This window comes from Triticum urartu, chromosome 6A, assembly GCF_056163025.1.
Source record: "Triticum urartu cultivar PI428250 chromosome 6A, HENAU_Tu73, whole genome shotgun sequence".
Taxonomy (NCBI): domain Eukaryota; kingdom Viridiplantae; phylum Streptophyta; class Magnoliopsida; order Poales; family Poaceae; genus Triticum; species Triticum urartu.
The window spans coordinates 131,092,998-131,116,484 of NC_141878.1; positions in this window are offsets into that span (position 1 = coordinate 131,092,998).

Sequence of the window (23,487 nt, forward strand, 5' to 3'; positions counted from 1 at the left end):
TCTATTCTGGGTCGGTAGCCGGGAGTTCGAGGAGGGAAAGGCGCCCTTCCTCAGCCCTAGCGCACTTGGTCGCCAAGTTGAATAGCTCCAGGGATGTGCACAGGTCTTCATGAATTGCCAGCTCCTCCTTCATCTAGATGTCGCATACACCACTGGAGAAGGCCGAGATGATGGCTTCTTCAGTCACCTTGGGGATCTTGAGGCGAGCATTGTTGAAGCGCTGGATGTATTTCTGTAGGGTTTCCCCTTGCTGCTGCTTGATGCAGCGCAGATCGCTCATGGCCGGGGGCCGGTCGCGAGTGCCTTGGAAGTTGGCGATGAAGCAAGCGCGCATCTCGTCCCAGGAGGAGATCGTGCCAGGAGCCAGGTTCAGGAGCCAGGTGCGGGCCCCGTCCTTGAGCGCCATGGGGAACCAGTTCGCCATGACCCTTTCATCTCCGTTGGCGGCTTCGATGCATAGCTCGTAGAGCTGTGAGAACTCCGCGGGGTCCGCCATGCCATCGTAGCGAGGGGGCAGGTCAGGCTTGAACTTGCCTTGCCACGCGATGCCGCGTAGCTCGGGGGTGAGACCACGGCAGCCTGCTGTGGCCACCAGTACCTTTTGCTGGTACTGGGCTTGTTCCTAGGGATTACCGCGCGCCGCCGCTTGGAGCAGCACGGGGTCTTGGCGTGGCAATGCAGGGACGCGATCTTGGCGCGCCGATGCCGGGAGCACGCGAGGACCTTCTTGGGGACGAGGAATCTCTTGGCAGCTCCTTTCTTGCTGCGCAGGCGCCGGACGCGGAGGGTCTCGCCCTGGGGCTGCGCGCCTTGGAGCCAGGGCACTTTCTTGGGGAGGACATGGTGGGGGCACCTCCTGATCCTCGCCTCCCGCGCGGAAAGGAGGGCGAGGCAGCGAGAGAGACGACAAGGGGGAGCCCCCTGCGGCGCTGACGAGCTCGGTGATGCGGGCGAGCCAGTCTTCGTAGAGGTCGTCGACGAGGCGGTAGTGCAATACCTCTCTTGCCAGGAGCAGCGCGGCGCGTGCGTCCGTGGGGGCGTGACGGGCATGGGACGACGAAGTGGCTGGAGTTGGCGATGGTGTGGGCGTACCAAAGGATGTTGGGACGAGGCCTGCTGCTCGTTCCCCGCCGGGCCAGTGGCGGCGTTGGCGGCAGGCGACGGGGAACGACGTGGGCGTCTGCCGACGGGTGCCGTCTGGGTGACGCGGGTGGCGAGAGCAGCCCGGCGCTCGGCGCGAGCCCGGCGAGCGTCGGCCATGGACATGACGGAAGATCGTACGCGGACAGCGGAAGGAAGATTCTGGCGCACCCCTACCTGCGCGCCAGATGTCAGATTCCGGGTTCCGGCAGACCCTTGAGGTTCGAACACTGGGGTGCGCGCGGAGATCTCTCCCCTACCGATCTACGTTCAATCTCCTCGCGTGATTTGAGCTGGAAACAACGAACAACACAAGGGACACGAGGTTTATACTTGTTTGGGCCACCATTGTGGTCTAATACCCTACTCCAGTGTGTGGTGTGGTGGATTGCCTCAGGGGCTGATGATGTACAGTACAAGGGAAGAACAACTTCGCGAGAGGTGTTCTTGAGCTGGTGCGATGAACTGCTAGGGTGAGTTCAGTCGCCTCTCTTTCTCTCTGCTAGGGTTCTACCAGATCTCTAGATGTCCCGGTGTGTTTATCTCTCCGGGGTCTGTCCTCACTCTGTGGTGGCTAGCTCTATTTATAGAGGCCCTGGGCCTCTCCCCAAAAAATGAGCGGTAAGGGCGCCAACAATTGGCCATTTTGAAGGGGAACATCTAGTACAAGTTATCCTGACCAAAGGTGGTCCTCGGCTGCCAAAAGTACTGGCGATGACGCCATCTTGGGTTCCACGGTGACCTCCGTCCTGCCGCTCTGCTGGTCTTGGTCTCATTGCACCGGAATGGCAACCTTTGCCCGATGCCTTGGCCTGTGCTTGCCCCCTTTGCACCAAAGAGGAAATAAGGACACTGCGTAGGCCGGCGCCCGCCTGGTCTCGAACGTCATGGCTTGCGTCACAGGCTCCTCGCGAGGTACCCTCTGCCTTGATCTCTCCGCCTCCTCGCGAGCCTGCCTGATGAGGCTGCTTCTGAGGAAGCTTCTGGTTGTCCGCCCCACGAGGCTTGGCCCCTCGCGAGGGTCTTGAACTTGAGCTGATGAAGATGGGCCGCGCTGGCCCCCCACTTGAGCCGCGCCGCAGGCCGCAGGCAGGCAAGTCTGGGGACCCCCGTTCCCAAAACGCCGACAGGCACTGCTCTGTTGTGACGGATCGTTCTGTCGTTGGAGCAACTCCGGTGAGCCGTAAGACGTCAGGGCTGAAGCAGCACAAGACAGACATCGTCAATCTCAAGTGGGATTCTAATAGCATCTCCAATAGATGGTGTAAAATGGATGTAAAATTAACATCACCAAAAACCACCTGACTACAACAGATGAGGTAAAAACTGTTGACTCTGAACTTAACTGTCGAAACTGAAATTTACTGTGGAATCTGAATGCTACTGTCGAAACTGAACGCAATGGTAGCAGAGAGGCACTTGACATGTAGTTTAGGGAGGTCCTACAGTTCATCTTCAACCTGCACCCCCCTGTGCCGCCAGCCACCACCGGCCGAACCGCCGGCCCCAGCGCCGCCTCGCCGCCCCGAAACAACTCGCCACCGCCGCCCCGGCCAGCCCTCTAGGCCCCCCGCCCCCACCCTGAACCCTAAGATATATAGTGGGGTACCTCTCCGACGAGCCCCTGTCCCTGCTGCGGGTGGTTCTTCCTTAACTCCGGCGAGCCCCCCAACCCCTGAAAATCGACTGACCCAAAAGTCAATTCAGTCGACTGAAGTGTGGCTTAATCGGAGTAGAGCAGCAGCACAAGCGAGGAGGAGAGCAGCAGCAGCAGCTGGGCGAGCGAGCGATCGAGCGAGAGCCAGAGCAGCAGCAGCAGATCTAGCTGGTATGGCCGCCGCCGCCGAAGGGGCCTCGCACTGGGGGAGAGCTGCCATGGAGATGTCGCCCGCAGCGCCGGCTTCAAGGTAGCCGCTCCATGGGGGTGCGGGATGGAGCACCGTCGGCGCCGGGAGGTCGAGTTAAGTAGAAGGTGCGATGCGATGAGTGTACAACCTCTTTGGTGGCGCCGAGTAGGCCTCGGCTTCGTCCGAGGAATCGGTGAGGATGCTGCAGTTCCAGTGGAGTAGGTTAAGGCGGCGCTGTGGGGATGGAACAGCCGTGATAGACGAGACGATCGTCGGAGCAGCTCCTTGGAGGTGGAGGACGGGGCAGCTGAACCGGCAGGACGGCGAGATGGACGACGGATCCTCATCCGGGGAGGTGGACGAGGGATGTCGAGCTGTTGCGCTGGACGACGTCATCGGGGAAGAGGCTCCGGCTGGGCAGCGGTGACGTGGCGGATGGAGGAGGGTGGGGTTTCGTGGCTGGAGCGGAGAGGTTATGGCGGCCTGGGATTTCGAATGGCGAAAAGGGGGCGATGGGAGGGGGTGAAGCATGACTTAGGCACACGCTTGTCCAAAATGTAGGGTGTGTTACAAAAGTACCCCCATCGATTTGAACTAGCGGCCCTTTCAGCTCAGGGTTAGAAGGGGGATTTCGCGTGTCGGGATTTGGCAGCTGGAGGGAGTTTTCGTGCGCGTTGTAATTTCGGGATAGCAAGGCGCGGGTTATGAAGGCGCCAGTTTTGGGAGCACGATATCTGAATTTTCGGGATATAACAAGATGCGGGTTGAATTTTAGGGACAAGCCTAACGTGTAGAAATATTGTACTTGTACATACCAAATCAATTCGCACTTCCCTCAACCAAAAAGAAAACGAAAAAATAAAACTATTCACACCACACAAAGAGAGAGTCTTGCCCCGTTTTACTATACAAATGCTATTCAAAGCTACTCCCTCCTTCCATCTATATAGGGCCTAATGCGTTTTTCGATGCTAACTTTGACCAAATATTAGAGCAATGATATATGACATGGATCTTACACAAAGCACACCGTTAAATTCGTCTGCGAAAGGTTCTTTCAATGATATAATTTTCACATTGTGCATGTCATGTACTATTAATCTTGTCAATAGTCAAAGGCGGTCTTAAAAATCTCATTACGCCCTATATAGATGGAAGGAGGGAGTATGAATCCATGTTATGTCCGATTAAATTTTTTCGCTTGCTGTATAATGCATGTAACCTACTCATACCAACATTTTAGTGCATTCCAAATGTCTATACTACCGCTGTAATTCGAACTAAATTTGAATTCGTTTCTCTATTTCAATAAGAATCTACAATCATGATTGTTGCCAACTTCAACCATCATAGTTTCCTTGCTATCTGCCAGATATAAATCAGACAGCCTATAATGCAGGATGGCAAGCACACCATCATGAACAACTCCGTTTTTTATAAGAGTAGAGATAAAACATATTAAATGTAGTATACCATGTTCATAACCACACCATGTGTATCACCGTTATATATATTCACACATTCGTCGATTTGAAACACTATGATAAATTCTTCAAATATCCAAATTCACTTTTTATAATGAAGTATATATGATCTCTATTCGTCTTTTACACCCACACAACCCTCTTATCTTTGTATCTAGCGCTAACTTTCTCTTGTGCATGCACACGCCCGCATCCCTCTCACCCTCCCTCAACATTCTCTAGCTCCATCGCGCAAATTCGTCTTTTCACTTTAGGTCGTTCACCCATGGTGTGTGTAGGCCCCCAGCTCCTTCTTTACAGCACACATCGATCGATATGCCTCTCTAGCCAGGTGTGCCTAGCACAAACACAAGCTTCCCCTCTTCTCTTGTCACCGTCCATGCCTCACTCCCACCACTCTTTTCATCGTTCTCGTACTCGCACACTCCTCCCCCTCGATATAGTGTACCTCTCTTACCACCTCCTACATGCATCCCTCTCTCTCTCTATCCTTCTCCTCGTGCCTCATTTGCTTCTAACACACACATGCATGTATACCGATCGATCTCCCAACATATACCTAGATCGACTTTAACTACCCCCCATCGATCGACGTACCTCACAAGTTATGTCTCTCATTTCTCTTACAAAGGGCGATTGATCTTCCTATGTAGTTACGTCTGCTTACCACAGCCACATCGTCCCCCCTCATCATTCGTGCATGCCTCCTGACCCGTCTCTCACACGCACGTGCATAGACAACAAGCAGCCATCTCCTCTTTTATTGATATTGCGGGCGTGCCCTCTGTTTGTCTAGCAAGCCTATCCCACCATTTTTTAGAAGCAACTCCACTACCACCCCCTCCAACACTCTAGCTCTGTCTCTCTCCCAACCTTATTCAACTCCTGCACATATGCATGGATGTCGATTGATCTCCCTTAATACATGAGGCAGATCGATCTCCTTAATACATGAGGTAGGCCTCTCTCCTCCTCCACACATATACCAGCCATTGTACCTCTATAGTTAATTGGGCCTCCCTCTTCCCCCACCACACATCGATAGTCGAGCGCTGCAGGTAGGTATCCATGCCACAGAGACAAACTGCACATGTCCCATCTCATGTTCCAGTAGGCCAACCACTCTATATCTTTGACATGGGCACACACAAATTCGATGGCACTCTTTATCGATCGCGCGCGCCCGCACACACACATCATCCCTCTCTTCGATTCTATGGACACCTCAAGCCGATGATACCTCCACTCTCTTCTCGTGGATCGCCCCCTCTATATATATGTTATATCCAGGACTCTATTTCACACACATTTCATATGTTAAATTTTTTGATTGACCCCCCCCAAAAAACTCTCAAGAACCCACACACTATATCTCTCTAGGTTTGTATCTCTCCCACACAACCCCACGCAGGTGGTGTACGTATACAAGAAGAGAATAGGTGCACCGTGCACGTACTCACGCTTCGTGCCCAGCCACACCCGCGCGGGTACACGGTGGAGCTCATTTCTTTACGAAATGGCAGCCCACGTGCTAATTTGAACGCCTGTAGCGGTTGTTTACCTAGGGAGGTCGTGTACCACGCGTGCACGAAACAAAGTTCGACTTGCCGCGTTGCCGCGTTATTTTTAAATAAAGTTATATCGCTCAATGGCACGTACACAGAATATAAAACGATTTTTATGGAGGAAAAGGTAGTCTACTCTTCAGAGTATCTCACACAAGGCTCCGGTGGCCTCTCTCTCTCTCTCACCGTTGGTCACTGATCCGGCCGCATCCCGTCCGCCGGGGGAAAGGGAGTGCGGTGGCCACTCTCTCTCTCACCGTTGGTCACTGATCCGGCCGCATCCCGTCCGCCGGGGGAAAGGGAGTGCGGTGGCCTCTCTCTCTCACCGTTGGTCACTGATCCAGCCACATCCCGTCCGCTGGGGGAAAGGGCGTGCGGTGGCCTCTCTCTCTCTCTCTCACCGTTGGTCACTGATCCGGCCGCATCCCATCCGCCAGGGGAAAGGGAGGAAGTGCATCGTATCTCCGTTCGACGGTGCCGAGGCAGCACGTCCCGATCTGCGGTACACTCCGTTCTCTCTGACCAAGCTCCGGCGCGGTAGGGCCTACGCCACCTGCTCGCAGATTCCGCCCGCCGCCGCTCACCTAGTTACATCCCGACGACCTCCAGGTATCCCCTCCGGCCTTGCTCCACTTCCCGTTTTCCCACGTCGCTGCATGTGGATCTTCCATAGTTCTTTGCCCAAAACGTCACTCGTCCGGCGTACTTTCCATATTGCATTCTCGTCCTCACACCGTTTTAGACAAACACAACCGTGTTGTTATCTTCCCTTAGGACAAGGAATATGCTTCTTTTTTGTCGTCGCATGTGTCATCAACTGTTATTGGCCAGTAATTGTTTCCTTTCTACCTCTTTTTTGCAAACAGGGCTATCCATTTCACGTCGTTGCTATTGCGACCTTTTGGTGAACTGCACAAATCACTTCTTTCTTAAGAGTGTTTTGTGCAGTTGTACTAAAATGTCACACAGGCAACGTCTCTACATTTTAGTGCGACTGCACAAAGGGAGATTGGTTTTGCTCTATCCTCCTCATCCAACTCCGAGCCTAATCTTGTCCAACTAGTTAGTCTTAAGAGAGACTGCAAAGGTGACCGGCTTCTATTTGTGTGTTTATTGTTTCATCAGCAGTCCTCTATTATCGTAATCACACTTGATATCTTTGGAACAGGGACGCTCAGCTCTATTTTAGTGGAACTGCACAAAATGATCGGAATGTTGCATGCTCCAGACAGCTACTTTTCTCCCAACATGCCTTGTTGATTTAGACAGAGCTGGGGGGACGTTGCTGCCAATGAAAGCATGGATCAATTTTAATTTAACACCTTCTCACAACTTTGTCTTCAGTTGTGATGTAATTATTAGCTCTGATCTGCTAATAATTGACATGCATTAGCAAGGAAGTTAGTTTTTTATTGTTTTCGAAAGAGCATCGTTGGCAAGACACGTGAAACAAAAGCTGAAAGCTCACACCATTGTGCAATTTCATGTCGCTGGAAAATTATTTGTACAGTACGTCAATTATGTAAACAAATGATGGAAGCTTGATAGCATTGCCAGAAGCCTCTTCATCATCCGGGTCCATGTGCCATGCACAAAATTATACTCCTTCGTTCCTAAATATTTGTCTTTTTACAAATTTCAAACGGGCATATTTTAGAGTGTAGATTCACTAATTTTGCTTCGTATGTGTACTCCCTTCGTTCCTAAATATTCTATTCGTCTTAACAGAGATTTCAACAAGTGACTACATACGGAGCAAAATGAGTGAATCTACACTCTAAAATATGTCTATATACATCCGTATGTGCCAGTCCATTTGAAATCTCTAAAAAGACAAATATTTGAGAGAGAGAGAGTAGTCACTCGTTGAAATCTCTAGAAAGACAAATACTCCGGAGTATATTTAAGAACCGAGGGGGTAGTGCACAACCGCATGGGAGACTCAGCCCGGTCGTTGCGCCGCATTAATAGTGTGTAATGAGCAGTCAAATCATAAGCCCCACCTTTCCCACTGTAAGTTGCTCTGAAGAAGCAACCATCAATATGCTCTTCTTTGAATCCGCTCATACTACTCCATCCATCACTGTTTATACAACGCGCTTCAGAAAAAAGAAAAAAAATCTGTGGGACCAAGGCGACTAGCGATCGGCCTGAAAAATAGCATTGGTAGTTATAGCACGACGTCTATTACTAGAGAGAATAATGCGTACACACATGCATGCAGTGCTTCCACCCCGGGTACACACATGCATGCACTCCGTAGTAGTACAGTACATGGAGAGAAAATTATGGACTTTATTGCGGTTACCATGCCCTAATTAATTGAGCATTATACCAAACGCGTCTAAAGTCTCTCTGGTGGTGGAAATGCATTGAGAGAAATGCATCATAATGAAGCGCGCCCTGTAAACTGTGATGGAGGGCGGAGTAGTATGAAGGTGCAAAACCAAGTACGCGTACTACTGCGCTTGGCTCTTCGCCCCTTCGTGAAGTCGAACAATGATGGTACTCCGCATGTTGGGTACTACAGTGTATGCCTCTGACAATCTGACACCGAATGGACTGATGCATGTCCACCGAGGGTAGGTTGCATTAGTCAAAAGGCATAAACGAGCTTCACCTTGTCCTGCAAGCTTCTCCTCGTTCTACGAGTTGACGAGACACACCAAAAAGTAGTGCTAGTCCATACTCACTCCTTTCCGGTTAATATGGCTTAATCTTTTTGCGGGTAAATGAGAGAGCTTTATTCATATATAAGCATTCTTAGGACGATCAGCCAAGACACTGGTCACTAGGAAGCGAGGTACCCCGCAAAAAAAGAAGTAGGAAGCGAGGTGTTTCATCAAGCCAGCTCTCGGCCACATTCAAAGTGCAGCAAGCACGGTTCGCACGAAGATGCGCCGCAAGGTTTGCTGACCTGTTTACATGATGAATAACAAAAAAGAGGAAATATTACTGAGCGCTACTATTTGTAATAGGATATGAGCCAGAATTAAGCAAGAATTGTGGCGAGTGTTCCATGCAATCAACTTCCATTATCACATGCGAGAACCCTCGAAGAGAACCAAATGTGTTGAAGATTGCTTTATCACATTTTAAAATTATAATAAGAGTGCAGACGCTGCTCCATCCGGTTCCTAGTGCTAGTATAGTACATACCTTTATGGACTATAGTAGTAGTACTAGCAAACTTTGCGCTTGGCTGTTCGGGAAGTCGAACAATAATAGCACTAGTTGTATAGTGTATGCTTCTGGCAATCTGACACCGAATTAACTGTTGCATGTCCACCGCCTGAGCGAGGGAGAGCTTGCATTAGTCAAAAGTTTCTCCTTGTCCTGCGAGCCACCGCGCGCAAGCTTCTCCCGCCCTGCAACCTTCTCCTCGTTCGGCAAGTTGACGGGACACAGCAAAGTAATGCTAGTCCATGCTGCCTCCTCTCCGGTTAATACGGCTTAATTTCAAACGAGATAAATACATTGTCTGTCACTGTATATTTGTAAAAATACGGTCAGTGGACTTCATAATACGCTCATTGCGCTCAATATATATATATTTTCCGGTGTTCATACGGTCACTAGCTCACCCTGACTAAGTATGTGTGTGCATGCACGTGTAGGTTGAGCACTTGAGCGTGACCGTGTGTGTTCCGTCGTGTGCTCGGACATGCATGCATTAGTGCGTCGCGCGCGTTTTTGCATCCATGTGTATGTGTGACTGTTGCATACACGTAGGGGGAGTACGTGTAGGAGCCACTAAGGAGTAGTCAAATCACACAGTAAGTTAGTCGGAAGAAGCAACCATCATTTCAGTCTTGAATGACACGTACGCAATATAAAATGGTTGATATGGAGAGAAAAAGAAAACCACTATATATACACTAGCAGGAGCCTAAGCTACAAGCCTGCTTGCTTAGGTTGCTCTCTTCACAAGCATAGAATGACGGGCCTGATCCCGCAGCTGGGGGAAGGGAACAATGTTCTGCATAGACGCGGTCGACATCGGCGAGGGAGAAAACCCACAGTCGGTGCATCCCAATCGGGGGTCACCGCGGTATGGGCCGATGCCGCGTCCCAACCGCCCTTCTAGCTACAGCCCGACGTCCCAGGTAGTCCATCTTCCTTTTGGAGCCGGCTTGCTCCACTGCCATAGCTCCATCTCCATGTCGATCTTACTCTACTTCTACCGGCTTATATTTGTGATGAGTTTATGTCTCATGAACTAGTGCCAGTACTATTATTCTAATCACACTTCTTCAATATCTTTGTCATCAGGATGCTCATGTCGATTTTAGTGGAACTGCACAAAAGCATCATATGATCCGAGGGTGCCAGCCGTCTTTCCTTCCCGACATGGAAAGTGCTATGGAACAAGAGGTACCAGAAGGTGGAGAACCAAAGAGTGTTGCTTCTATTGTTGCTGACATTCTCACTAAAGAATCTCCCTCTAGCACATTCCTTCGACAGGTTCTACCTGGCCAGGAAATTAAATCATGTTTAGGGTTTAGGGTTTAAGTCATAGTGACCCCATTAGTAGTTTTTCTATCGTACACGCTCTCACAACTTTTTTCTTTAGTTGTGATGTAAATATTGGCTTTGATCTGTGAATCATTGAGATGCATCAGCATGCGTGTTAGTTTTCCTTTGTATTTGATGGAATGTTGTAATGGGGCAACCTTGGAATAGGAATGAAAATGGAGTGGAGAAGTTTCCATTTTTCCAGAGAAAAAATGGAAACGGAGAGAAACCAATGTTTCGTTTCGTTGGATCGCGCCATCGAGCAAAACCAACGTTTAAATCACGTCTGTCGTGTTCGTGTCTCACCCTCCTCCACGGCTCGACCCCACACGGTCGCTCGGCATGCCACTCATCGCAGAGTAGTATACCATAACTTTCCTGCCTGCTTGTCGATGGATCGCGCCATGGAGTACTAGCACTACTGGAAGAGATTGACGAGTTGGGGGAGGACAGCTAGCTATAGCACGGACTCCCAAGAACTTACTACTGGAAGAGATCGCACATGTTGTAGCCGGCTATTGCGACCTTTGAACGCGGAGCAGCCACGTGCACCCAGGAGCGGCGCGGGCGACACTCTCTCGGCCGGCGGACCGCAATCAATGCCGGCGCCAGTGAGAGGTCACGTCCGCTCTGGCCAGGCATGAATGCGGCACTGACCGTTTCGGGCGGGAAGCACGCGCGGGTGATGAAGAGGGTTCGGGTTGGTCAGGACCGGCCGTGGCAGCGGTCCGGACGTGCGCAAACAAGAGATGCCGTACGTTAATATTGCTGCGTATATAATTAACAACGTAAATAATGTGCCAGTTGGACAAATATGATTGGAGATGGAGATGGAAACGGAATTTTACGTAAACACGGATATGCATGTCTATGTCTATGTGTGTGTGCGCGACGACTCTCACGACCTGGAAGCGGGGGCGTGTTTTTGATCGACTTTTCTTTCTTGGTACGTTAGAAAATCAGTTTGTCTAATTCACATCTAGATGTTATTTAAGGATATCACATCTAAGCTCCCACAAGTATATAATGTAGCAACAAGAAACAAAAAAAACTAGGAAAAGACCACAAACAGAGTGGACATCAACTTATATGTGACATAACTATGTCACATCTAGTTGTGTCCTAGACAGACCCTTAAAAAATTGTCCGCCAGTTTTCGTTTCTTTTTTCCGGGAACGCGCATATTCTATTTGAAACCACTGCTATGGAGAGATTTTTTTACTCCATTATAGCCTCTTGTTTGATAGAGTTTCTCGTGTCTCGCTCTCTCACCCTCTCCATATCAAAACAAGATGACAGTGTCCACTCTATCTCTCTCCTCACCGGTGGTCACAGATCCGGCCGAATCCCGTCCGCTGCGGGAGGTGAGGAGGTTCAGCGTTGACGTTGTCGCCGTCGGCGACGGAGGAAGCCGATGCGCACCGTCCTCTCAGAGCCGGCGCTGGCGCGGACAAAGATCCTCCGTGCCCTTGTTCACTGCCGTCGTGTGGGGAGATCCCGCCCGCCCGCCTAAACAACATCTCGCCCACCTGAGGTATAACTTCTTGTACTGGTCCAGCTCCCCAGGTCGCTGCGTGCGGGTTTTCTTCTATGCGACTACTCCCTAGCTCTCCATGCATAGTAGCTAGGGTTCGTCGGCTGGTCCAACATCACCTACTAGTAGTATTATAGAGGAAATGCCACTCAAAAAGTTGTCCTGATTTATGCTTCGGTGGAGGTATACATGTTGTTTTGACAAAAAGTACATGGTGGCTGTGCGGTCATTGTCCATATGGTGGTAGTACTATCACTGGTTAAGTGAAGAAATGCTTTTTTTCTCGGGTATCCTGGTTTAGTTCCCATCAAGATAATTATGATGCTTCTGTTAGTTGGTGTACTTTTCATTAATTCTTATTGACAATTGAGATGTCGTTGCTAACCCTTTTTTATATTTTCGGAAACAGCGATGCGTGTCTCCATACCCGGGCATGTCTTCCTCAATTTTAGTGGAACTGCACAAAATTGGATGGCCATTGTTGTTCCGCCTCACTGTCCTCTACCAAGTGGTTCTTCCTTCCTCGAGCTTGATTACTAAGAAGAAACAGACCACAGTGAGGATTTGTCGAACTTCTTAGGTGCCTCACCCAAACTTGATGCCAAATGGATGATGCATCACCACGATGACCTATCGATGCTCATGGTTGCGCCTCATGGTTGCGTCGGCTGGTGAAGCTGATCGATTTTCGACAAAAAACAAGCTGTCTTCCATCAGTGCTCTTTGCTTGTTACGCACAAAGATGATATCCTTCGTCAGTTCACCTTGGTTGCGTTGGAGATGCAGTCGTCTTTCACGTTGGTGCAATTTTCGCTAGGGTTTTACGTCAGGTGGGCCCAAAATGTGGCTGGCTCACCTGTCATACATCCAAAAGCAGGTGCAGTGAAGGCACCGGAGCTCAGTCCGTACTACAGTAGTATATATATAAGCGGGAGCCTCAGCGCTCGTTTGCTAGGGTTTGCACTCTCCACACGCTCGCCGCACTACATATATGTTACTCCCTCCGTTCTGAATTACTTGTCTTAGATTTGTCTAGATACGGAGGTATCTAGCACTAAAATGAGTCTAGATACATTTGCTAGGGTTTGCTATATTCATAGTCTCTCACCCTCTCTTCACCAGATCTAAACAATACTGCGTTGGCCTCTTGTCTCTCTCTCCCCCCTCACAGCTGGTGAAGGAGGCATCCGTATCCCGTCGCACCGGGAAGGGGAGGAAGTGCAGCGTTCACTCTATCGCCTTCGGCGAGGGAGGCAATCCACTGCCAGCTGCGTTGTTCTCTTTCACCCAGCACCTGTGTGGGAGGGCCACCGACCCCTTCTTCCTCGCTGCCGTACTTAGTGTGGGCAGATCCGGCCTCCCGCCGCATGCCTTGCCACATCCCGACGACCCTAAGGTATAAGTTTCTTTGAAACCGTCGTTGCTCTAGCTGCATGTGGATCTTTTTCGATCTGTAGTCGAATCTAGGTCTTGGTTCAAAGAGGAATGAAGGGTGCGGTGGGCTGGAGCAAGAATCTAGGACGTGGTTCAATGAGGAAAGGAGGGGCGGAAAGTAGTATAGACTGGCTATCCAGCCGCTTTGTAGGTCGAAAAGGGAAAAAGGGGGCAACCCAGTACACACATCTGTAAGGAACCGATCTCTTTGTTGAAAAGGGAAAGAAACTGGGGGGTCGGGTAGTTTGTGCACGACTAGATTTGCTGCCCTCACATAGGAAGAAGGTTCAAAGAGAACAAATATGGGACCAGCGCATATATGCTGCTTGGCTACATACTCTGCATCACCCATTTATACGTGTGGACGCACATGGTGCTGGCATGTCCCATGCAGCTATTTTGCTGTTGTTAATCTCATAATTAACAACTGATCTGTTTTAAAAGAATTTCTCTGTTAATATGAATCAATGCAACCGTTTTAGAAATGCTACTGTCCTATACTTTGTTTTCCATCAAGATAAGGTAGATGCTTCTTTTTATGGCCGCATGTTTCATCCTCCTTTATTGGCCAGTAATTGTTTTCTTTTTTGCCTCTTAAAACAGGGATATCTATTCAACTTGTTGCTATAGGAAACTTAAATCTCACATCGGCAACTTTGCTTGATTTCAGTGCAACTGCACAAAACTTGATTGGATTTCCTATTCGTGTTGGTAGATTCATATTTTATGTTGGTCGTCTCATGAAAGGTCAGTACAGGCCTTCATCCACATGATTGTGCAGTGTGCTTTGAGATGCTGTGCTACTTGTATTGGTACTGTTTTAAATAAATGATGAATTGAAGCTATTGTATTGCTGTCTTTTCCCATTAAGTAGTGAACAAAAATGGGACCAACCCAGACATGATGCTTGTTGCTTTGTTACAACAAATTCAACATCACCCCATTTATGAGCCAGTAATTGATGCCACTCTCAGAATTAACTACTGAATCTTATTTCAAAACTGCAACACTTGTTAGGGATTGGCGGGATTACCATTTTTGTGGCCGCATGTTTCATCCTCCTTTATTAGTCAGCAATTGATTCCTTTTTTGCCTCTGTTTATACAGGGATATCTATTCAACTTTTTGCTACTGTGACATTTTGCTTCGCTACGCGAAACACTTTGCTTGATTTCAGTGCAACTGCACAAAACGAGATTGGATTTCCTATTCGTGTTGGCAGATTCGTATGTGATCTTGTGTGCGTCATGACAGGTTGGTACTTGCCTTCATCCACATGATCGTGCAGTGTGTTTTGAGATGCTGTGCTACTTGTATTGGTACTGTTTTAAATAAATGATGAATTGAAGCTATTGTATTGATGTCTTTTCCCATTAAGTAGTGAACAAAAATGGGACCAACCCAGACATGATGCTCGTTGCTTTGTTACAACAAATTCAGCATCACCCCCTTTATAAGCTTTGCCGTTCTTTATACATGTTGAAACAAGGCATTGTTAAGATAATGTCTCAGTCAATATGAATGAATCACACTGATGGAGAATTGCTACTCTCCTGCTTTGTTTCCCATTAAGATAAAGTAGATCAGTAGATGCTTTTCTTCTGGGAATACAAGTCATCAACCGTTATTTCTTAGTAATTGTTTCCCTTATACCTATTGTTGCTTACAGGGATATCAAAATTAAAGCTCGGTTTTATTCCGACTTCGATTTTAGTTGAACTGCACAAAAGGAGCCAATGTGTAAGGCAAACTGCTGCATTACTGGGTCTAGTTGGTCATTCCACTTTGCAGAAAGAAGTAGTCACTGTTTGCGCTACATTACAGAAGGAATGACCGAGAAGCTTTACAAAGTATTATTAGACACCGGTGACATGACTAGTGTGCAGAGACCATTGGCAATTTAACAATACGTGGAGCTCCCTGGGCAAAAAGTGCCCAAACAAGTATAAAAGCTACGACAGGACTCCACGATCATAGGCATTACATATTTTGAATGGGAAAAGCTTGTCAAAGTTTAATCATTGATGTTAGCAAGAAGACGTTAGTTTAATATATTGGAATTGGAAAACCTTGTCAAAATTTGCTCATTGATGTTAGCCAGAAGACATGCATTTGATATTTTTGAGTGGGATGCCCTTGCTATGAGCAGCGTCGAGTGTTTTTTCCTATTCCTGTGTTCAGTTTAGAAGTAAATAGTTAATCTGCTGAGATATTCCTGTGTTAAGAGTTTGTTCTGAATATTGTCTATGTAATGCCAGGCCTTGTGTTTGATTGCAAAGTTGAGCTTGGAATGTTGTGGCATGCGGCATCACGAGCTATTCACCATGCCTCCTGAGAATAATGCTTCGTATTGTTTTGCATGTCGATCTAATGCCAGTGATTTGCTTGTTAAGAAGATCATCCTCTTCTGTTGTTTCCGTGCTTAAGAAGTTCATCGTCTGATGTTTCATTCATAGCCTATACGACAAGTCGGGTAGGTTAGACGTGAAACCATATGATCTTCCGACCAACTCATGATATTAGGCCATGATTGGATCATCGTTTTCCAACCAAAACCGCTTGTAAAACTGACGCTTGTAAATTAAAGCATATGGTCTTGGGCGAAGGCGCTTGGTTGGTCGATTTCGACTAGTAAAATATCGGAAGTACTTGACACACGATAAAAACGTTGAATGACACTCGGACGATTGCTAATCCAGCCGTTAGCTTCTGTTTCAGCCTTGCCCACGGATGGCATGATACGCACGTCATGCATGCATCGTCTGGTAATGTCGTCCATATAGCAGTGCTCGTAAAATATACACTGGTCTCTCAAATTACACGCGTAACCCGCCGGTTTTACTTACAGACCTCGGGCCCTCGGTTTCATTACGCCTGTATTTTACGCGTTGTTTTCGATGACGAGTAAATTACACTTGTATGTTAATACAGGTTTGAAATAAACCAGAGCTCCCAAGCGCGGCCTTACCGTTTCATGCCGTCTCAGTTTCTCGAAGGTGCTCATAGGTGTCCGATGATCCTGGCTTCCTGAATGAGTAGCGGGCGCTATATTAGACCATCCGTAGGGCCCACGAGGCCCTCTCCGTTGTCCTTCGAGTTGTTGCGCTCGCCGTGGCGCCGAGCATTGTTAACATCGTCAACGAACATGAGGATTCAGGAGATGACTTTATTTTGACTGGATGACACTAGGGACCCACTAGGGCCATAGCCGTACGTATGCAAGTGCCTCCTTATTATGTACAACTATATTTTTTTTGCTTTCTCCTGGTTTCGTGACATCACGGTCCCACACCATTATCAACCTATGTAGTCAATATAAACGAGAGAATTGCACAAGGTGCGGCCGACAGCTGGGACCAAGCAGCTCGAGCAGTATTTGTGTTTTTGAGGCGTGAGCATTGCAGAGTTTTTCTTGGCGATGATTTCATTGTTGTTCAGAGGAGAGCAGGGTATTAACTGTGCGGGCTGTGGCCCATCTAGCCCAGGCCAGACATCCAGCCCAGATACTAATTTTTTCAAGACAAAAATGGCTAGCCCAGCTATACGTCTTTTTGAGGAATACCCATGCAAGGTCAACTTGTTATTCTCCGGCCCGTTGGGCTGCAAATCTTTCCTAGGAGCGATGCATTAGGCTTAACAGGAAAATGGGCTTTAAAAAATAATAAATTAGATGTAATTATAAAAATTGGGAAGTAACTATAAAAGAATGCACCAAACATGAAATTAGTTTATAAAATATTATTTATGGATTTTGAAAATCTTAAATTTTCATTGTTGCGCGCGCAATGTTTCGTTGGATTTTTACATAATACAAATTTATATTTAATCTGACTAGAAATTTCGGGATAAAAATATTTCGGAGCCCATCAAAATGTGGGAAATTTGATTGAATTCTGTCTTCAACGGTTGGTTGAAATTATTAATCATTGTCCTAGCTAGAAAATGGGCTGTACTTTTAACAAACTATAATGGGTTGTTGTAAATTCCATTAGAATTCCAAAATGGGCTGTACATTCTTACAAAACGCAAATGGGCTATAAGTTCTCTGCCACACACTTGTGGGCCTACAAAGTGACGTGTCCCCTAAAAAAATAAGTTGACGTGTATGCAAGGCTTTGCCAACTTATTATAGTCAACACACGGTTCTAGCAGCAGTGGCCGTTGGATGTCTATCCAATGGATGTCGTGCTTCTTCTTCAATCTCGGATATTCTTAGCTTCGGCCGCCCAAAAATTGATTCCACCCCCTGACATCTGGGGCACACCGTTTCGGAGGCTGACCTATGGGCCTACTAAGTTGGAGCGTACCAAGGGCTTTGTCAACTTAGTCAATAATAAACGTTTCTAGCTTCAGTGACCGTACGATGTCCATCCAATGGCCATAGTGCTTCTTCAACCTCTGGTCCTCTTGGTCCAGCCGCCCAAAGCAGCGCCGGTCGTGCTGCTTGCTCCTGCCTCCCGTGGCCGGCTGTGCTGCCACGGAGGCCTCACCGCCCCTATACTACTCCCACCGCTGGCCAGGCCATCCCTCCACTCACCCACACCCCCTGTTATTCTGCGGCGACGGCAGCCTCACACCGTAGCCAAACCAGTGAACCCTCGTACTCCTCTCCGTGCGGGCTTCCACTGCCGCGTCTTCCCCGGCTCCGCGTCGTCCCCTTCCTAGGCCTCGCCGTCGTCCAGACCACCGCCCTGGTGCTCTCGGCGCGGCGTGGTCAACATGGTCAACGACCGACTTCCATCGGAAGAGTACTGTACGTGGAGAGGCTGACAGCTGGGTCCAGGCGGCCACAAGGAAGTGCCTCCTTATTACGCGCAAAATAATTATTCCTCCACCTTACAGCAGGGACCCACCAGACGGGCCACCTTATTTCGCGAAAAAAACGTTTCCCCCCTGACTGCTCGGACCCACCGGACGGGCCAGCGTATTTCGCGAAAAAAACATTCCCCCCGCTGTCAGCTCGGACCCACCAGAAGTGCCTCCTTATTATGCACAAAAAAATAATACTCCCCCTGCTAGCTGGGACCCACCATGGTGGGAGGCTAACTTGTGGGCCTACTAAATTGACTGGGACGGGGGCCTTTGTCAACTTTAGTCAATATGAACGATTCTAGCTCCAATGACCGTACGATGTCCATCCAACGACCGTAGTGCTTCTTCAACCTCTTGTCTTCTTGCTCCAGTCGCCCAAAGCAGCGCCGGTCGTGCCGCATGCTCCTGCCTCCCGTGGCCGGCTGTTCTGCCGCAGTGGCCTCACCGCCCCTACTATTCCCACTTCTGGCCAGGCCCTGCGGCGACGGCAGCCTCACACCGCAGCCGAACCAGTGAACCCTCGTACTCCTCTCCACGCGGGCTTCCACTGTCGCGTCTTCCCCGGCTCCCTGTCGTCCCCTTCCTAGGCCTCGGCGTCGTCCACCGCCCTGGTGCTCTCGGCGCGGCATGGTCAAAGCGGTCAAGGAACGACTTCCATCGGACGTGGACTGTACGTGGAGAGGCTGACAGCTGGGTCCACGGCCGCAGCAAGGAAGTGCCTCCTTATTACGTGCAAAATAATCATTCCTCCACCTGACAGCGGGGACCCACCGGACGGGCCACCGTATTTTGTGAAAAAAACGTTTCCCCCCTGACTGCTGGGACCCACCAGCTACACCTTCGCACGCAAGGAAGTGCGTCCGGGCAAAAAAAACAAAATGATTCGCCCCCCTGACTGCTGGGACCCACCAGCTACATCTTCGCACGCAAGGAAGTGCCTGACAGTCGGGACCCACCTGGTCGAAGCGTACGTAGCGTTGTCATTCTGGTCGCGAACATGTACGTACATATATACTGGTCGATGTAGAGGCGCGCACGTGTCGTAGTAGAGGCGCGCATGTAGCATGTACACGTACGTACAGCGGCCAGGGTGCAAGAAAGAAAATACAGCCACGTATGTGTACATACGGGCGGGGTCTCGAACACCTACTCGCGCATACGTACGGCCAGGGCTCGTGTACATGGCTGGGTCAGAACGGAGAAACAACATCGTCGTCGTGTTCATGGGGAGGCAACGGAAAGCGTCATGTTCATGGGGAGGCAACGGAATGCGTCGTGTTCATGGGGAGGCAACGGAATGCGTCGTGTTCATCGAGAGGGCTTGGACGGAACAGGCGATGGAAACGAGGCCTGGCGTACCGCAGAACGGAGGAAACGGCCTTGTGTTCGACCGGCCACGTTCGAAACGGGATCCTGTTGATCGGGAGGGGTCTGGCGTACCGCAAAACGGAGGAAACAGACCTCCTACGTTCGAAACGGGGGTCCTGTTCATCGGGAGGGGTGTGGCGTACCGCAAAACGGACGAAACGGACCTCCTACGGTCGAAACGGGGGTCCTGTTCATCGGGAGGGGTGTGGCGTACCGCAAAACGGGACTCCACGGGATACTGTTCATCTCCACCATCGACCCCCTCTAGCCTCCACGAGCTACTGTTCATCCATCGTTGACCTCCTCCAGCCTCCACCTGCGACTGTTCATCCACGGGCTCCTGTTCATCCAGCCTACACCGCACGCTACTCCACCGGCTACTGTTCAACCAGCCCTCTCCACGGGCTCCTGTTCAACCACCCCTCCACGGGCTACTGTTCATCCTGCCCTCCACCATCTATTGTTCATCCTGCCCTCCACGGGGTGGTCCTGTTCATCCAGCCCTCCACGGGGTCCTGTTCATCCAGCCGCAACCGGCTCGATCGATCGGGGTCCTGTTGATCCAGAGGCAACACCACGGGGTCCTGTTCATTCACCCCCACTGGGAACTGTTCATCCACCCCCCGTAATGCTCACTGTTCATCAAGAGGCAGCATCTATCGGCTTCAGTTAGCAGCAGTAGCGAAGGAATCGCTCGATCGGCTTCAGTTAACAGCCATCGATTGATCGCTTGGGTTCAGTAACGCGTAGCCTGCAGTGCAATCGCTCGGGTTCAGTTAGAGCCCAACGCCTCGCTCGGGTTCAGTTAGAGCCAACGCCTCACACACACGCGCGTACGTGTATGTGAGAAACACGCATCGCTCGGCCCCGACCTCCCACCGTAACCGGGAACTCCCCAAAATTTTCCCCTCCCTCGCTTCTACCACGGTTTTTTCCGTCATGGACGGCCCAAAGAATGTCATGCAGCTGCGTCTCTGGCCCGCCCAGGACGAAAAGCCCATTTTCTGTCATGATTTTTTGTCATAGAAGTAGGAGCCCACCACATCTATGATGATACCGGGTTTGGTCACAATTATCGTCATAGAAGTGTCATATGTATGACATAAATTTTTTTCGTTCGGCCCAAAATGTCACGGATGTGTCTTTTTTTTGTAGTGTGGTTGGAAGGTCTCGGCGGTCAAAGTGATCGGGAGTGATAACCACAGATTGAATTTGGGGCGACTGGCTCTAAAGCATAGACGTCCCTAAGTGCATGTTTGCGCTCCCTTTTGGGGATGTGTGTTGCTTATATCATGTTCACCGTTTTGACTTGAGGAGGAAATTTCTTTTGCTCCCCAGTGTTCAGCTGCCGGGGCTCCTCGTCATCGTCCTCGCGCTGTGATTCTCCTTCCTTGTTTCTGCTATTGACCTTGCTGGGTTGTTTAAAGACCCGGCAATCTCTGTTAGTATGGTTGGCCGGCTTGTCTGGGGTGCCATGTATCTGGCAAGGACGATCGAGTATGTGTTCCAAGCCGGATGATCCTCTGTTATTCCTTTTATAGGGCTTCTTTCGCTAGCCGGACTTGGAGCCACTGAATCTGGCGTGAACTGTAGTGTCATCGGCATTATTGGCATTGCTTCGGTGTTTGTTTCTGTTGCGCCGGTGCTTGCCAGTGCTGTTTTTGGCCTCAGAGGGGCCTGTTTCGTTGGCTGTATTTGTACTGCGAGCCAGCCAACTATCTTCTCCCGCGCAAAAGCAGGTAATAAGTGCCGTGAGGGCTGCCATGGATCTTGGCTTTTCCTGGCCGAGGTGGCGGGCAAGCCATTCCTCCCGGATGCTGTGCTTAAAGGCCGCTAGGGCTTCAGCGTCCGGACAATCGACTATTAGGTTCTTTTTGGTTAGGAACCTAGTCCAGAATTTTCTGGCTGATTCTCAGGGTTGTTGAACTATATGACTTAGGTCATCGGCGTCTGGTGGCCGGACATACGTTCCTTGGAAGTTGTCGAGGAAAGCTTCTTCCAAGTCCCTCCAGCTGCTGATGGAGTTCTCAGGCAGGCTATTTAACCAGTGCCGAGCTGGTCCTTTGAGTTTTAATGGGAGGTATTTGATGGCGTGGAGGTCGTTTCCTCGGGCCATGTGGATGTGGAGAATAAAATCCTCAATCCATACTGCAGGATCGGTTGTGCCATCGTATGATTCAATATTGACGGGCTTGAACCCCTCGGGGAATTCATGATCCATTACTTCATCTGTGAAGTAGAGCGGGTGTGCGGCGCCTCTATATCGGGCCGCATCGTGGCGGAGCTCTGAAGGAGTCCGTCTGCGGCATTCGGCTCGAGCGTGGTTTGGTTTGTCACGTCCGAGTACATAGCTGTCGTCGCGCCTCGAGGCACATCCTCATGATCCGTAGATCGATCTTATGTGTCCTGCTTTACTATCCAGGGTATGTCGGAGGTCGTACATATGACTCTGGACTCTTCCGTCCCTATTTTGACGGGGTGGTGGGGCGGTCTGCTGTTCGGCCTGAGTTGCCGCTTTATCTCGACCGCGGGGTGGCCGTTCCGCCGCCATGTCCCGACCACGTGATGGTTGATCCGCATTGCGTGAGGGAGATATATGCTACGGCGCTTCCTCATCGAATTGAGGTAGCAGTCTACGTTTCGGGTAGCTCTTGGCTAGGCGGTTAAGGTCATATTCCTTGGTTGTCAGGACGTCAGTCCATCTGTCGACGAGCAGGTCTTGTTCAGCTTGAAGCTTTTGTTGTTTCTTTTTCAGGCTCCTTGCAGTGGCTATGAGCTAAAGCTTAAAGCGCTCCCGCTCAAAAGGATCCTCAGGCACGATGAAGTCTTCGTTGCCGAGGCTTGTATCCTCCTCGGAGGGCGGATGGTAACTATCATCCTTCGGGTCATCTTCTATGGCCTGTTCGTCAGTGTTGTCTTGCCTGCTGTCGTGTTCCTGTTCGGATGTAGCCCCGACGGGGTCTCCACTGTTTTCGGCGTTGCCAAGAATACTATTTTCACCGGTGCCAGTGTTACCGTCCTTTGGGCGGCGGGGCTTGGGACGACATTTGGGCCGCCTATGCTTGGACTGTGTCTTAGAGGTTTTGTTCGTACCGGGCTCTTCTTTGTTGTCGCCAGATCCTTTAGGTGTATCAACCATGTACACATCGTATGAAGAGGTGGTCGTCCAACATCCAGTGAATGGCGGGTCTTGGCATTGCTCCTTGTCGGCATCGTCGTCCATACCGTCGATGTCTTCGGAGCCATATTCAGGCACGTCGGTTAATTCATCGATGGTGGCTATGAAGTGGGTGGCGGGCGGGAAGCGAAATTCCTCATCATCCATCTTTAGCTCGAACCGGACATAGTTCGGCTGTGAGTCCTTTTCCAAGGACAAATTCTTTAAAGATTTTAGCACGTCGCCCAAAGTCGAGTGCTGGAACACGTCAGCGGCGCCGAATTTGAAGATCGATAACCGATCTGGCTCGGTGTCCGCGGGTGTACACAGTCCGAAGTTCCGTTGAAGCGAATGCTGCAAGGCGTCGAGTCCATGTGCGGCTACAACTCCGCGGACTCTGAGGCCTCGGATGGCTCGATCTGCTTTGGCTCTAAGGTCGTTGCAGCCGTAGGAACCATCTCCCAGGTGTGATCCGATGACAGATTTAAGTCACGTTCATCGGGATGAGGGGGAGCGACCGCCGCAGGCTCAAATCCCTTGAAGATCAAGTCTCCACGGATATCCGCGACGTAGTTCAAGCTTCCGAATCCGACCTGATGGCCGGGGGCGTAGCTGTCGATCTGTTCCAGAT